The following is a 15577-nucleotide window of genomic DNA, read 5'->3' as shown; positions in this document are numbered from 1 at the left end:
AAAATTAATAAATTTAAAATGTAGCCAAAGCAGTGATGCTAAAAAAATGTTTAGTTCAGTGTGTAGAGCAGAAAGGCTTTGAGTTGATTTTGGTTTTAAAAATAAAATACTAATAATTTTGCTTTTGGGTTTTAGATGCATTTCTTCGATTTCTGCTATATTTATAAAATGTTTTATTTTAATAACAACCAACTAAAAAACAGTTTAGGGTGGAAACTTGTCCAATTAATAAATGAAAAAATAATTCAAGTTATTATTTAAACTGTTAAAATAGATTGAACAGGAATATTTAAAATCCCATCTGCAAACAGAATTTCTGTAGCATACTGACTATACTCTAAAATTTCAGGCACCAATTATTAGCCATTAATAAATGAAAAAATATACAGATATTACGTTTTAATATACAGATATTACGTTTAATATACAGATATTACGTTTTAAAGTTAGCCTAATCACGGTGTTAATTTTTGGCCAAAAATCTCCCAACGCTAATTGTTCGCGCAACTATTAAAACTAAGTGTCATGTAGACTGGAATTTTTTTACGTTTCGTTCAGTCTTGACTAAAATATGCAGTTAAGTAGCCAAGGTTCATGGCTTAATTGGTCAAAGAGTTAATTTTTTAATATAATAATATGTTAAAATATAATTTATATTTTTTGTTCATACTAACAATATATGTATTTTTACACATTCTTTGTCATATTTAAATCATGATAAATAAGTCTATAAAAAGATGCTCGATAAACCACTGTTACCTCTTCAATACACATAGTTTAAAATTTAAAATTGATACCTGCTATATTAGCTAGAGATTTTGAAAAGTATTATATATATATATATATATATATATATATATATATATATATATATATATATATATATATTCATATATATATATATCTTGAGATAGCGTATTTTTTGTTGTAAAAACTGACATTTTTGATTTTCAAAAAGTCTTTAAACCTAAAATAATGAATAATCTTTAAAATCTCTAGCTAAATATGGGTCTAACTTACTAATGACTATTTGTGGAGTTTTTTTATAAATGAAGTAAAAGATAAATATGAGTTTATCTCTGATGTTTTTCTATGACTTTTTGACTGATTTTCAGAAAATTGACAAACATTTTTAAAAAAGTATTTATTTTTAGCATTTGATGAAAAAAAAAAACAGTATTTTTTTAACAAAGACTTTATCTTGTATGTTAAAATATAAATGTTAAAATTCTTTTTTATTTGTCACTTGACATTTAAAAGATTATATAGTTGATAAAATATATTTTTAATAATATTTATTAGTAAAATTAAAAATAATATTTATTAGTAAAATTAAAAGTGATATTTATTAGTAGGTATAAATAGTATATATATAAAAAGTATGAAAATATGTTTCTAAAAATCTTGACTTGCAATACTAGCTACATATCAGTGTTGTTCATGTTTAATCTAGAAATGCAATCAGGTCATTCTATGAGGTAAGTTTATGTTTTTTCTACTTTATTGTGTTATTCGGATAATTAAACACACTAAATATTTCTTTTCATTTTATGATATGATTTTGAGATAAGCAGGCTTTGTGGGAAAAAAAACTGCTTGAAAGTTTTTGAAGTGTAAAGTTTTATCTTTTTATTAATAGATCTTCATAATTGTTTATATTAATTAATACTTTTACTTTTATATTTTTGTTTTGTATTTTTTTCTATGTTTTATTTTGTATTCATACATTTCAAATTTATGATTTTATTTCATTTTAAAATTGTATGCCAAAGATCTGGATTTTATTCCACGTTTTTTGATTTTTTTTGTATGGATATTTTATTGTAACTTCATTAAATATTTTTATAAAGGATAAATTTTTTTACTTGGCTACACATTATTAACTTATTATTAGATTGATAAATATTTTTATTATTGAGTTTTATTATTGGTTACAACAATTTTATTATTGAAAGACTTCCAGGAATGTAAAGACTGGTACGACTGTAAATAAAAAGTATAAGCAGCTACAAAAAAGTATTTTTAGAATTATAATTAGTATATTTAAACTGTTTGAACTGTAGCATTATATTAGTAATGAAGCTTCAACAGAATTTTTAAATTTTTAAAAATTTAAATAAATTTGTAAAAATAAAAAATTTATATTACCAGTTTTTCAAACATATGTATATCTTAAAAAACTGTTTCTCTCATTTGTATTCATTAATATCTCATTTGTATTCATAATATCATTTGTATTCATAATATCATTTGTATTATTTATATGTTGCATGTTCAAAAACAAGTTTGCCTTTCAAAGTGGATAAACATCTGATACAAGGTATCAGATATACCTTGTATCAGGTTATAATAATCTGATACAAGGTATCAGATTATTAAAAACCTTGATGTTTGGGTTAAGGTTATCTAAGTAAAGCCATGAATCAAGCAAGTATTGTAAATTTCAAAATAGATATCACAGATGTAATGACTTGCTAAATTGGTACTGCACACGTTGTGGCTTGCAAATCTGCTCAGTTGTATGGCTTTTTATTAAAAAATTTGTGCTGGCAAATATTTAAAAAAATGTAATGGCGACAAATTTTTTGATGTTAAAGATGATAGTTTCATTTCATTTCTGGAAATCCTTTTGCCTTTTGATTATATCTCGATTTCCGAAATCATTTTCATAATAGTTAATATATTTTTTTAGACTTGGATTTCATTTATATTATTTGAAGATATTTTCATATAACCTTCATGAAAAAAGATAGCATATTCAAAATATAAAAATAAGGTATTTCTATTAGTTTTGATAAATATTGCCTGTTATATAAGTACCTACAAGATGACACCTTTCTTAATGTTATCCTTTTTATTTATTTTGAATAAGTTAAGGTGTAGTTCTATTGGTTTAAGATTAAGTTAAGCCTAAGGTTAGCTATTTAATCCACAACATATCTAGAGCTAGGCTGTTCAACAAGCTATGCAAATTACAGTGTGTGTAGATTTATGAATTAGAATTTACAAATTGAATAAAAATAAAACATGTATGATAAATTGATAGGACATTAGTAATTTTTTGTTTTTAGGTATTGAGGTATTGGCTGGGTGTACTTGACAACTTACCATCCTGCAATGAGGTTAAAACAACCTCCAATTACCAATTTAAAATGTTTTTCATAGCAGCATGTTCCAAAATGAATTTGCCTTTTATTTTATTTACTTATTACTTATATTTCATAATTTAACAGGCCCGTAGAAACAAATTTTATATTGGGGAGGCAGTACTACCCCGAAATAGTTTTAAGAACCTTTTTTTTTATAGTCATTTTTTCAGTCAATTTCTTCAATGTTATTTATTTGAAAAATTATTGGGGGGGGGGGGCAAATGCCCCTGCTGGCTCCCCGGTCGCTACGAGTCTGATTTAAATTATTTTGGGAGATTGTTTAATGCTGGGTTTTTTTTACCAAATTTTAAGTTTAAAAAAATATTTTACATATAGGTTTTTAGTTTTTTAATAATTAATTTTTATTCAGGAGTACAATTATAATTGAAGTGTCTATTACATGTAATAATTTTTCTGCAAATATCAATTTAATAATATGTTATCAATGTGAGAGTATAATCTCAAGATCTCTAAAAAACCTGTATGATCCTTATGCTTGTTTTCTTATAAATCAAATTATTTTATTTATATGATTATAAATCAAATTATTTGATTTATAATCATATAGATCATATAAAGACAGACATTTGTGCCAAACTTGTATTAGAAGTTTAGCGCAAAATGTCTGTACCAATAGAAACCACTCACAGAAAACTTTCAATATCAATTGGTCTATTAAAATTTTATAGTTGTTTTTACATGGTTTCCACTTACTCTGGCTTCAAGTTTAAAAACAGGCAATCAGGAGATTTTAGAACAAAAATTAACGCCTATCAATATAAATTGATTGATATTCATATCAATCAGTTCATATTGATATATAATATATATCAATATGAATTGATTGATATGAATATCATATGTAATATATGAATTGATTGAAATTGTAATAATATATATCAATATGAATTGATTGATATTTTTTTATCATAAATAATATATGAATTGATTGATATTCATATATTATTTCAGAATATATGAATATCAATCAATTCATATATTCTGAAATAGTTGTTACATTCACGAAAGTTTACAAATAGTACATGTACTAATCTTAAATAAAAACCTTGCAAATAAAAGCCAATAAATATATTGTTAATGCTAATAGTAATATTAATCGTCCACAGCAATAACAAACGAACATTAAAAGTTGAATGAGTAAAAATACCAATAATGATAATAATAAAAGTGATAGAAGTAAGAAAAATAACAATACATTGATAAAAGTAAAATGTTAATAATAAAAATAAAATGACAAAAATATAAATAATTACAATAATCATAAAAAATATAGGTATGTATAGAATAATTGTATTCATACTTAATATACGCACATATATGTAGATTCATATATACTATACACAAATATACGAATATACACACACGCACATATACATACACACACATACATAAACACACAAACATACACATATACAAATATAAATACATATACACACATTTAACAATATTATATATGTGTATTAAAGGAACATATTCTTGACTCAGTTGTCAGTAAATTATTTATCTCATTTGAAAGAGCTAGACCGGTACTAGAGCTATTTCTCAAAAGAGTTTTCTACTCTTCCTAAATAAATGTACAATTATAAATAAACAAAAGAAAAAACAAGAACAAAAAATGGAACTTAAAAATCATTAATTATACCTTGGTAACCTTAGCTCCCCATTCACCACGAGGTGAGTCTCCCTTTTTGAGTCTGTAAAGATTTCTTTGGCAACCAGGACAAACAACTGATGGATAGCAACCGTTGTTCATCGAATATCCTGGAAAGATAAACAGTTGAATTTGTTCTTCTTCCAAGTTTTTATTCATTTTTTTCAATGATTTTGATCTATCCCCATACTTTTCCCAGCAACAGCAACAAGTAGAATTCATATTTATATGAATGAAATACAACTCCAAAATAACACAACTTTCCACAATTTGAAAATTTATTTGATACCATCTTTTTTATCTCGTAAATTTTTTTGATTAATTAGTACAGGGGGTAATCAAATTTATATGTCCGTCTAATATAAGATTACAGTATAATTAATGCAATAAATAGCTAATTCTAAGTTAAATATATATATCAAATTATTTTATAAACATTTATAATTTTATTTTAAATTATCATATTAAATATTATATTTTTCAAAATAAATTATGTTACCTCCATTAAAAAAATATCTAATTGTGGTTTCCAGGGATAAAAACAATTTTTTTAAATACTTAAGTTAAATCCGGTGAAAAATTAAGAATTTTTATTACAATTTTATAATATATTTATATCAAAAAAGGTATGAGAACAATGCGTTTCGATTTCAGTAAATATATTTCTAAAACAATATATATAATACTTTCATATTATAAGGACTTTGTATGAGTGCCACGACAAAAAACCTGGCAGTCTCTCTAGTGCACAGTGATATATATATATATATATTTATATATATATATATATATATATATATATATATATATATATATATATATATATATCAGGCTTGGTCGGGAAAGGCATGCGATCGCACTCTGATCTTGACCACGCATACAATGTTTAGTTGCACCAAAGCTGCAAATATTGTAAGCTGCACCACTGAAGATATAAGTTCTATATCTAATATTCTATATCTGAATCGGACGGATAAACAATTTATTATATAATTTTTATCCCACATAATTTTATATGTACATTATATATATATATATATATATATATATATATATATATATATATATTATGCATACATAACATATATAGCATTATATATATGATATCTTTGTTTTTCATATTCTTGTTATACGATTGCATAAATAAGTTGAATTTAATAAAAAGGCAGCGTATAAGCTAATATATGTATATATTATATGCTGTATATATAAAACTTTTTAATAATATAGATCAAAATATGTTATTAAAAAGTTTATACGCTGCCATTTTATTAAATCTTTTAAATATCTGTGTGTATGTGGCTCCAACAATAAGTCAACGTATTCAAATAAAACAAATTTATATAAGCGAAACTTTTTAAAGCATTCACCAATATAAAATCATTTAATTAGACTAAATTTATGAAGTTAATTTTTTTGCGTGTATTTTTAAAACTTATTGTTATGTGGACAAACATGGAAACATACTTGAATGTTCTCAAAACATCTATGATGTCATTGTAACTGAATGATTTAATTGTTTCTTTTGTTTGTCGTACTACAAAGAATTGTATGTAATTTGTAAAAACAAAACTCAGGCCAACTACGCAAAGTGCAAAATGGTTAACAAAAGACTTTTTTATTTATTAAATAAATCAACAAACGTTTGTTTATTAGAATCTTGTTGAAATAAATCAGAAGTACTCAAATAAAAGAAATTATACTAAACTCTTTGATAAATTGAATAACAATTGTTTCTATATTAAACAATTATTAATAGTAAGTTTTTACTTTATATAAAAGAGTCTCGCTTAATTATAAAAGACGAAGTTTATTAATTATTCTAAACTTATTTTATAACAATTTAATCAGGCAGCTTTTAATTTTTGTAATTGTCTCTTATCGGTCCGGTTGAACTTTTTTGCGCTTGATTATTTTTTGAAATGTTCTCAAAACATCTATGAAGCCATGGGCAAGTTGTCGCAACTAAATATTGTATGCAAGGTCAAGATTAGAGTGCGATCACACGCCTTTCCCGACCAAGCCTGATATATACACATATATATATGTGTATATATATATGTATAATATCTGTGTGTGTGTGTATATATATATATATATATATATATATATATATATATATATATATATATATATATATATATATATATATATATATAGATCTATAGTTTGTTGGCTTTAGGAAGAGCGGAAGGAAAAAAGTGATTCTTACGCTAACACATACGTCACTTTTAATTACTTTTGACTTTCGTCCAACATTTTTGTGTTGGACGAAAGTCAAAACCATTAATTTAATTACAAATTAATTGTTATATAAAAAAACCACAAAAACGCAAATTTAATTGACCAGAATGTTTTTAAAAACATTCTGAATGTTTTTAACAATATAAACGATGTTTTTATTTTTATTTTTTTTAATAAAATGTTTTTATTTTTATTTTTTTTAATAAAATGTTTTTATTTTTATTTTTTTTAATAAAATGTTTTTATTTTTATTTTTTTTAATAAAATGTTTTTATTTTTATTTTTTTTACTGTAAATCATGCACGGAGTGTTGCTACATCGACTATCTTATAGCCTGACTCGCAAGGGAGTGCTGCTACATCGACTGACAAATAGCCTGACTTGCAAGGGAGTGCTGCTACATCGACTGACAAATAGCCTGACCCGCAAGGGAGTGCTGCTACATCGACTGAGGGTTTGGTTGGGGCAGGCAGTCTATGATTATAAAAAAAAAAAAATTCCGGTCTTGCATTTTAATTTTTACTTTTTGTCAACAAAATATGGAAAAAACTTTCGGACAACATCTAAGGGTTCTATATATATATATATATACAGTATTGGACAAAACATTTGCAACCAACATCGAACAATGCTAAAAAGTGTTCGTAATTTTACATGTCTTAAAAACAAAACCAACTATACTACCACAGCAAACAGTTCAGGAGTCTGGAGTCATAGCATGCCATGACATGAGCAATCAGCTGAACGGTGACAGCACACAGGCAGAATTTCGTTGACAAGTGCCATTTTGCAGCGGACAAAACAAGTGCAACTTTTTTGGTTTGTTTCATTTTCTTAAGTCTGGTCCGTGTCAACGTCACTGAAGTTTTTCAATAATTAAAGGAAGTATCCAGAAGTTTCCAGAAGCATGCAGAAGCTTCCAGAAGTTTCCAGAAAAAGCATCTGGAAGCATCCAGTAGCATCCAGAAATATCCAGAAACATTCAGAAGCATCCAGAAGCTTCCAGCAGCATCGAAAAGAAGCATCTAGAATCTTCTAGAACAGGTTCACACAGGTTCATTTTACTATATAAGAGACATTTAAATCGACATGTAATTCAGTCAGTATATGGAAGTCAATCAGTCAGTATTATCAAGACAGTTTATCGAAGTGAGTTTTATCAAAGTGTTTTATCGAAGAACATCAATACAAGAAGTGAAATACAACAAGTGTTTCATTACATCAATACAGTCCACATCCAACCAAGACGTTGTGTTCCACAGAGCATTATTGTATCATCACAAGATAAATGTTACACGGTAAGCCTTGAGAAGCGTGATTATTTATTTTTATGACTTTAAGTGCAAAAAATGGCTCCTGACAGTCTTGGATTGGAACTAAGAAAGAAAATTATTGGCGATTACGTTAGTGGAATGTCACAAAGAAGTATTTGTGATAAATATCGCGTGAAAAAATGGACCGTATCAAGACTATGTTCCAAATATCATTCTATAAGAGAAGTTGGCAGCAGATAACAAAGGTGGAAGACTGCGTTCCACCACTTCTAGAGAGGATTCTATGATCGTCAGATCCGTCAAGAAGGATCCCTGCATATCATCAGTCGAGATATAAAAGCAATTAGAGCTGCCTGTATCGGACCGAACAATCAGACGATGTGCTGTTGAAGCCGGATTGTTTTCTCGACGCCCTGCAAAGAAACCGCTGATTTTATTAAAAAACCAGAAGAAAAGACTCCTGTTTGCTACATCTCATATTGACTGGAATGTGCAGAAATGGCGAACTGTCCTGTTCAGTGATGAATTGAAGTTCAACATCATTGGAAGCGATGGCATTTGCCGTGTATGTCGACCGGCCGGAAAACGCCTCGATTTACGTTACTGCCATAAGACCGTGAAGCATGGTGGAGGCAATGTAATGGTCTGGGGGTGTTTTTCTGCTAACGGTCTAGGTCCAATACATCGATACGATGGAATAATGGACCGTTTCATGTATAAAAATATCCTGAAAGATATTATGTTACCTCATGCTGAATGGAATATGCCAATAAAATGAGCTTTTCAGCAAGACAACAATCCGAAACACACTTCAAAAGTAGTCAAGCAGTGGTTTCAAGACAACTACCTATTGGTGATGGATTGGCCGCCTCAATCTCCGGATCTCAACCCTATCGAGAACCTGTGGGAGATCGTCAACTGCAGAATTAATCTTGAAGGTGTTCGTAATAAGAATCAACTGTTTGAACAAAACCAAAAGGTCTGGACAGCAATTCCAAAAAGTTTCATTGATCACCTGATCGAATCTATGCCTCGAAGATGCAAGGCTGTGATCGACAACAAAGGATTCGCCACGACATATTGATAGCGAAATACAGCTTGGTCAACATTTTGTCGAGTTGCACTTGTTTTGTCCAGAAGAAAATCAACTTTTTTTAATACTTTTGATTAATTTATTAATTTTCATGTACAAATAATGAACTTTGTGATGAATAAAACTTGAAGAACTTTGTCCTAAACAGTTACATTGTTATTTCTCTAAATTGAAAAAATGCAGCACTTTTATGTAAAGAAACTAAATTAGCATTATTTGGTTGCACTCGTTTTGTCCGATACTGTATATACACATATATATATATATATACACACACAGATATATATATATATATATATATATATATATATATATATATATATATATATATATATATATATATATATATATATATATATATATTTATATATATATATATATACATGGAAAAAAAACACATCTAAACTTCTTACAGTATTTGTGTTAATAAGGATAACTAATATATAAAATATTTCACGACCAGGAGGTAATCCACTGTTATTATAGGTGTTAGTTTTCCTTGCAAGATAAGAAATAACAAACTTCATAAAGTCAGAAGTTGAAAATGTCAGCCACACAACTCAAGGCAAACTCAGTTGCTTTTGCAATAAGTAAGAACAAAGAACTTCAATATGAGTTTCTTGCATTTAAAACACGACAAATGAAATTCGTATGCTCAGAGATGAAAACTCTAATTTGCGTGAATAAATAGAGTATCTTCAATAAGTAAAACATATTCAAGAAGTAACACCACTTGAGAAACAGTGGGCCACAGATGTCAGCATTGCTGAATCACATACTTTAAAACCTTACACTAACAGCAACAATCTAACAAACTCCAGCTGGGCCTCAGTAGTTTCTGGAAGAGTTAAAATAACAAGATCAAACGCTCAACTAGAATTGCTTGATGCAAATGCATGTGAAGTTCAGAAAAGAGAAAAAAAACAAAAAAATGTTATTATTTTTGGTATCGAGACGTCTTCTTCTCTAGTCGCTGCCGACCGTATTGAACATGATAAAACACTAGTTACATCACTTTTAAACGAACTAAATGTTGAATGTAAGCATGTTACTATTAGACGTTTTAGAGGTGGCAAAAGCACCTCAACACAAACAGGTCCATTACAAGTAGTTTTTAATAATGTAGATGATAGAAATACAATTCTCAAAGTTGCCCATAAGCTTAGACTCAACAATGCTCGAAATGGAATCTACATCAATCCAGATGAAACTCCTGCTCAACAAAGGCAATCTAAACTACTACGTATAGAATGTAACAGGCTCAACAAAGTAAAACTTATAAGTCAGCAAAAGGATCAGCCCTTTCGTTTTGCCATCCGTAGAGTCACATGCGTTGATGGAGTTTGGGACTCGACCCTTGGAAAAATGTTATGATCCTAGACACGTTAAAACAGAATTAAAACTTAAATCAGTCCACAACAGAATCAATAATAATATAAAAATGATTATCAATAATAAAAAAACACAACAATTCATCTTAACAATTTTAGTTGTTTTTATACAAATGCGACCTCGTTAAACACAGGGAAACTTGCCGAGCTGCAAAGCCTTATTCAAACTTCAAAAGCACCACCGAGTCTTGTCTTTATAACAGAAACATGGTTTAATGACAACTATCTTTAATCTCACTAATTATATCACATATAGGTGTGATCGCACAATTAATCTTCATGGTGGAGTCTGCATCTATATATCTGATACACTAATAAGCCATGAAGTAACACATCTTGAACTTAACAATGACTCTGAACAAGTTTGGTGTTCAGTTAATCTTGGAACTGAAAAAGTTCTAGTTGGTTGTATATACCGTTCACCTCTCAGCAATAACTTTGTAAATAAGCAAGTTAAAGCCTCTACAAATTTTGCACCTAATTTAGTCGGAAAAAAAACACTACTCTGGTCTTCTTATCGCAGGAGATTTTAACCTTGACCATACCACATGGCATAACAACACAGCAATTACCACAAAGTCACTAGCTGAAGACTTTATTGAAACATTTGATTCAAATCATTTAACACAGCATGTTAATTTTTATACTTTTCAATTGAACTCTATATTAGATCCATCTAGCACTCTAGATCTTATTTTAACTGAGTCATCTCAACGTATATTTTCTCTTGAAAGACATTTTCAACTGGGATGCACTAAAAAAGGACGAGCTCATTTAATTCTAACTTGGAATTTTGCTTTAGAATCTTCAAGCCCTCCTAGAAATCGGTTTTCTTTATCTCGACAAGATTTTAAAAATGGTAATTTCGATAAACTAAACATGTATTTCAAAGATATTGACTGGGTTAATCGTTTTAAAAATTTAAGTATTAATGAATGTTATAATGTATTCCAATCTATCTATATTGAAGGAATCTTCAAATACTAGCAATCAAATCAAATTATTCTGTTTTACACACACCTTGGATCACAAAAGAAGTAATCTCTGCTATAAAAAATAAATAAAAAACTTTATTATAGAAACAAAAAACCAAACTGGTGCCTGAACACTAAACTATACAATAGTAGCTGCAATAAAGTAAAACAAACTCTAACTCATTCTATTGCGCAATATGAAAAATCTATATCCGAAAAACCAAAGACAAATCCAAAACTTATATATAGGTATATAAACATGAAACTTAAAGTTAAAAATCAAATAAGGTCTATGAAAGAGTCAAATGGAAGCATTACTTCTAATGAAAGCCATATAGCTACGATCCTTAACAATTACTTTTCATCTGTTTTTACTCCTTTAAGTTTAAGTCAATCGCTGCCAACATTCGAAAAGCGCACATTTTCTGTGATTAATGAGACATCAGTCTTGAATAGACTTATTGAGAACTACATACAAGTGTTACTCTCAAACCTAAACTTGCATAAACCAGCAGGCGTAGACGGCATTTACCCACACGTTCTCAACAAATGTTCTTCATCTCTGAACGTGCCCATTACCTACATATTTATAAAATCTATTTGTGAAGGTCGAGTCCCAGCCGCGTGGCTGGAAGCTAATTTCACTGGTAACTGGTGATGAATCTGAAATAGCTAAGCTATTTCAGATTCGTTACCAGTCACCAGTGGTGTCCCTCGAGGATCTGTTCTAGGACCTCTTCTATTCATCTTATACATTAATGGCATAACAGACCTAGTTAGCAATCCAATGAAGTTATACGCCGATGACAGTAAATTTATTTCCACAAATTCTACACCTGAGAGCCCAGCTCTGCTCCAGATGGATATAAATCACATTGTGTCTTGGACTCTAACCTGGCGCTTACAACTTAATTACAAAAAGTGCCTTATCTTACGCTTTAAAAAAAGCAAAAATCCTAACCACCAATACTATATCTTGACTCAGCAAGGGAAGCAGCTTCTTTATTCCTTGTACAGTGAAAGAGATCTTGGGATTTGCATTTCACACAACCTCAAATGGGATACACGCGTTGAAATAATAACTCTGTCCTTGGTCAACTAAAGAAATCATTTATTTATAAAAAAATGCACAAGTTTGGAAGAGGCTCTACACATCGCTGGTCAGACCTCACCTCGAGTATGCTGCTTCTGTGTGGAATTATCTTTCTGCACACAACGTTGAAAAACTTGAAAAAGTCCAAAACTGTGTCACCAAAGCAATTCCATCTCTCAAAGCGTTATCCAGTGAAGCCAGATTAGCACACCTTCATCTTACCTCACTAAATGAGAGGGTTGCTACCCCTTTCAAGCGACATTTTATTATTCGCCGCAGCTTATCATTATATATATATATATATATAGATAGATAGATAGATAGATAGATATATAGATATATATATAGATATAGATATATATATATATATATATATATATATATATATATATATATATATATATATATATATATATATATATATATATATATATATATATATATGTATATAAATGTACACATATATAATATATATATGTATATATATATAAATATATATATATATATATAAATATATTTATATATAAATATATATATATATATATATGTATATATATAAATATATATATATATATATATATATATATATATATTTTGTTGGTTGTATTTGTTGTATATTAATTTTTTTTTAGTTTTCTTACTTTGTCAGTCTTGGTGGTAAGGATTTGAAGGATTGTGATTGATCGATTTTGAAAAAAGTTGGGGACAACTGTTTGTGGTCCAAACTTAGTTTGTTTGGAGCTAGAAAAAAGTGCTCATTTAACAAGCAATCGGTTTACAGGATTATTATCAGTAATACTTAAATTTCTTGTTTTGTAAAGAAACCATGTTTATATAGTGTAAATATTTTTGATTTGGACTAATTGAATTATTTTAATAGATAGATTTTAACTTAGAGGCAGCTTTAAAAAACTTTCATAAAGCTACAGAATCTCAGGTAGCTGAAATAGTTGGCGATGTTCTAAAACATGCACCCAACAAACCCAGAGGAGAAAACTATTTGAAGGTAATTTTTTATATTGTACATTTGAAAGTTCAAGATTTAAAGGGTAAGGCTAGAGACGACTTTGTCACAGTAAAATAATTTGATTTGCAATTTTATAGAAAATTTGAAATTCAAATTAAAAGCATAAGAGAAAGAACTGAAAAAGCTTTTCTTATAAAGAAAGAACACAAATTGAAGGTTCGATGCTATTCAAAAATGAGATGTATATAACAATTGTATATAGCAACAGACCTCTGTAATATGACGAATCAGTTTATTGAAATATTCTGATTATGTAGTTTATTGCAATCGATTCATCTTGCGTCGCATTTTCGTGTTAAATATAGTTTATTTTTAAATTGCATCGTTTTTTCAATTTGTCCTTTCTTTACCCTAATTGCATTCTAATGGTGTTCTTTATTTAGAAAAATACTTTGCTGAGCAAGGAAAGAGAGAAGTTTACTTGTGAGTCACCTATTGCTGGTGGATGCAATTATTTAGATGACGAAGAATATTCGACCAGTGAGAGTGATGACGCTAGTGTAGAAAAGTTACACTTTTAATACTAATAGTGTAAATACTGTTTTCAAACTTATACATATATACATAAGTTATTTTGTAGTATGTTTTGTCTTAATTTCCGTATATTCGTTGGATGAAAATATCCGATCCCACCCTCTTTGTTTTCGTATTTAAAAAAAAATGTTTTAGTTTAAATCGCATTAGTAAATTAAATAAGACTACTGACTTATTTAATTTATATTGTGGAAACAATTGTCTTCTTTAATAGTACTGTGGAAACTTAAGTTTTGACACGATTGTTTTACACAACAATAGTGTGGAATAAAAACTTGTTTTATTTAATAACTTGGAATATTAACATTAATAAACTATAGAAACGACTAGTTTACTAACTATAGTCAATAAATCTTAATTTGTTAAAACGTAATTTTTATTGATTATTAACGATGTAACAACGTTATGACGACGTTTAGTTATAACGTTATTACGACGTAATTGGTTGTTCACGGAAATACGTCTTAGTAACGTTAAAAAATTACTTAACTACGACGAAAACACAACGTTGTGACAACGTTTTAAAAGCGTAATTTTGTTTCGTGGGATATGCGTAACTTTATAGTTAAGTTTGGAAACTATTAGTCGATTTCTAATTTCCGAATTTCGTTTAGTAAATTCAATAGCGTTAAATTTATAGCAATAAAACTAGTCGTGAAGATGGACTTCAAATGCAAAATTTCATCAACTCGTTATTGATATTCTTCTCATATTTCTCCTATAAGATTTTCTGACAATTTTTGTGAGCCTTTCTGGCAACATCCATTTCTTCGAGTTCGTTGAATGTCCACAAAACATCAAAAGTATCTCAAATTTTTTAAATTGCTTCAAATCTAGTTGAAATTTCTACAATAATGCTTCCAATAATCACATCAAATACATTTTTTCTAAATTTCTGTTCAGGAGTTTCAGTCGAAGTTTCCAATTGTGACTTTTCTTGAAGGTAGAAACTAAATCACAATTTTCAGCTGCAGTCTTTGCTTCATTTAAAATCAAATCCCATGAATCTCTGATCATTTCTAAATCTTTTAAAAGGCTTTTAATGTTTAGCAATTCAATCGAGACTGCGATTTCGCGATTTTTCAAAATCAAATTGACATTATTCAATTTTATCAAAATTTTTGAG

At 28.3% G+C, this 15577-nt stretch overlaps 1 long non-coding RNA gene across 3 annotated transcripts; it reads left to right on the top strand.

Moving 5' to 3' along the window:
- The first annotated feature begins 1347 nt into the window (after positions 1 to 1347).
- On the top strand, positions 1348 to 14497 carry LOC136089472 (uncharacterized). Of its 3 annotated transcripts, XR_010643084.1 has the most exons (6): positions 1348 to 1478; positions 2693 to 2776; positions 3072 to 3122; positions 13523 to 13682; positions 13787 to 13896; positions 14301 to 14497. It is a non-coding gene; the product is annotated as an uncharacterized LOC136089472 (long non-coding RNA). The 3 variants fall into 3 exon arrangements; XR_010643085.1 differs by lacking the exon at positions 3072 to 3122; XR_010643086.1 differs by lacking the exons at positions 2693 to 2776; positions 3072 to 3122.
- The last annotated feature ends 1080 nt before the right edge of the window (positions 14498 to 15577 follow it).

The sequence above is a fragment of the Hydra vulgaris genome, chromosome 13 (assembly GCF_038396675.1).
Source record: "Hydra vulgaris chromosome 13, alternate assembly HydraT2T_AEP".
Taxonomy (NCBI): domain Eukaryota; kingdom Metazoa; phylum Cnidaria; class Hydrozoa; order Anthoathecata; family Hydridae; genus Hydra; species Hydra vulgaris.
This window is presented reverse-complemented; position numbering and strand designations above follow the sequence as displayed.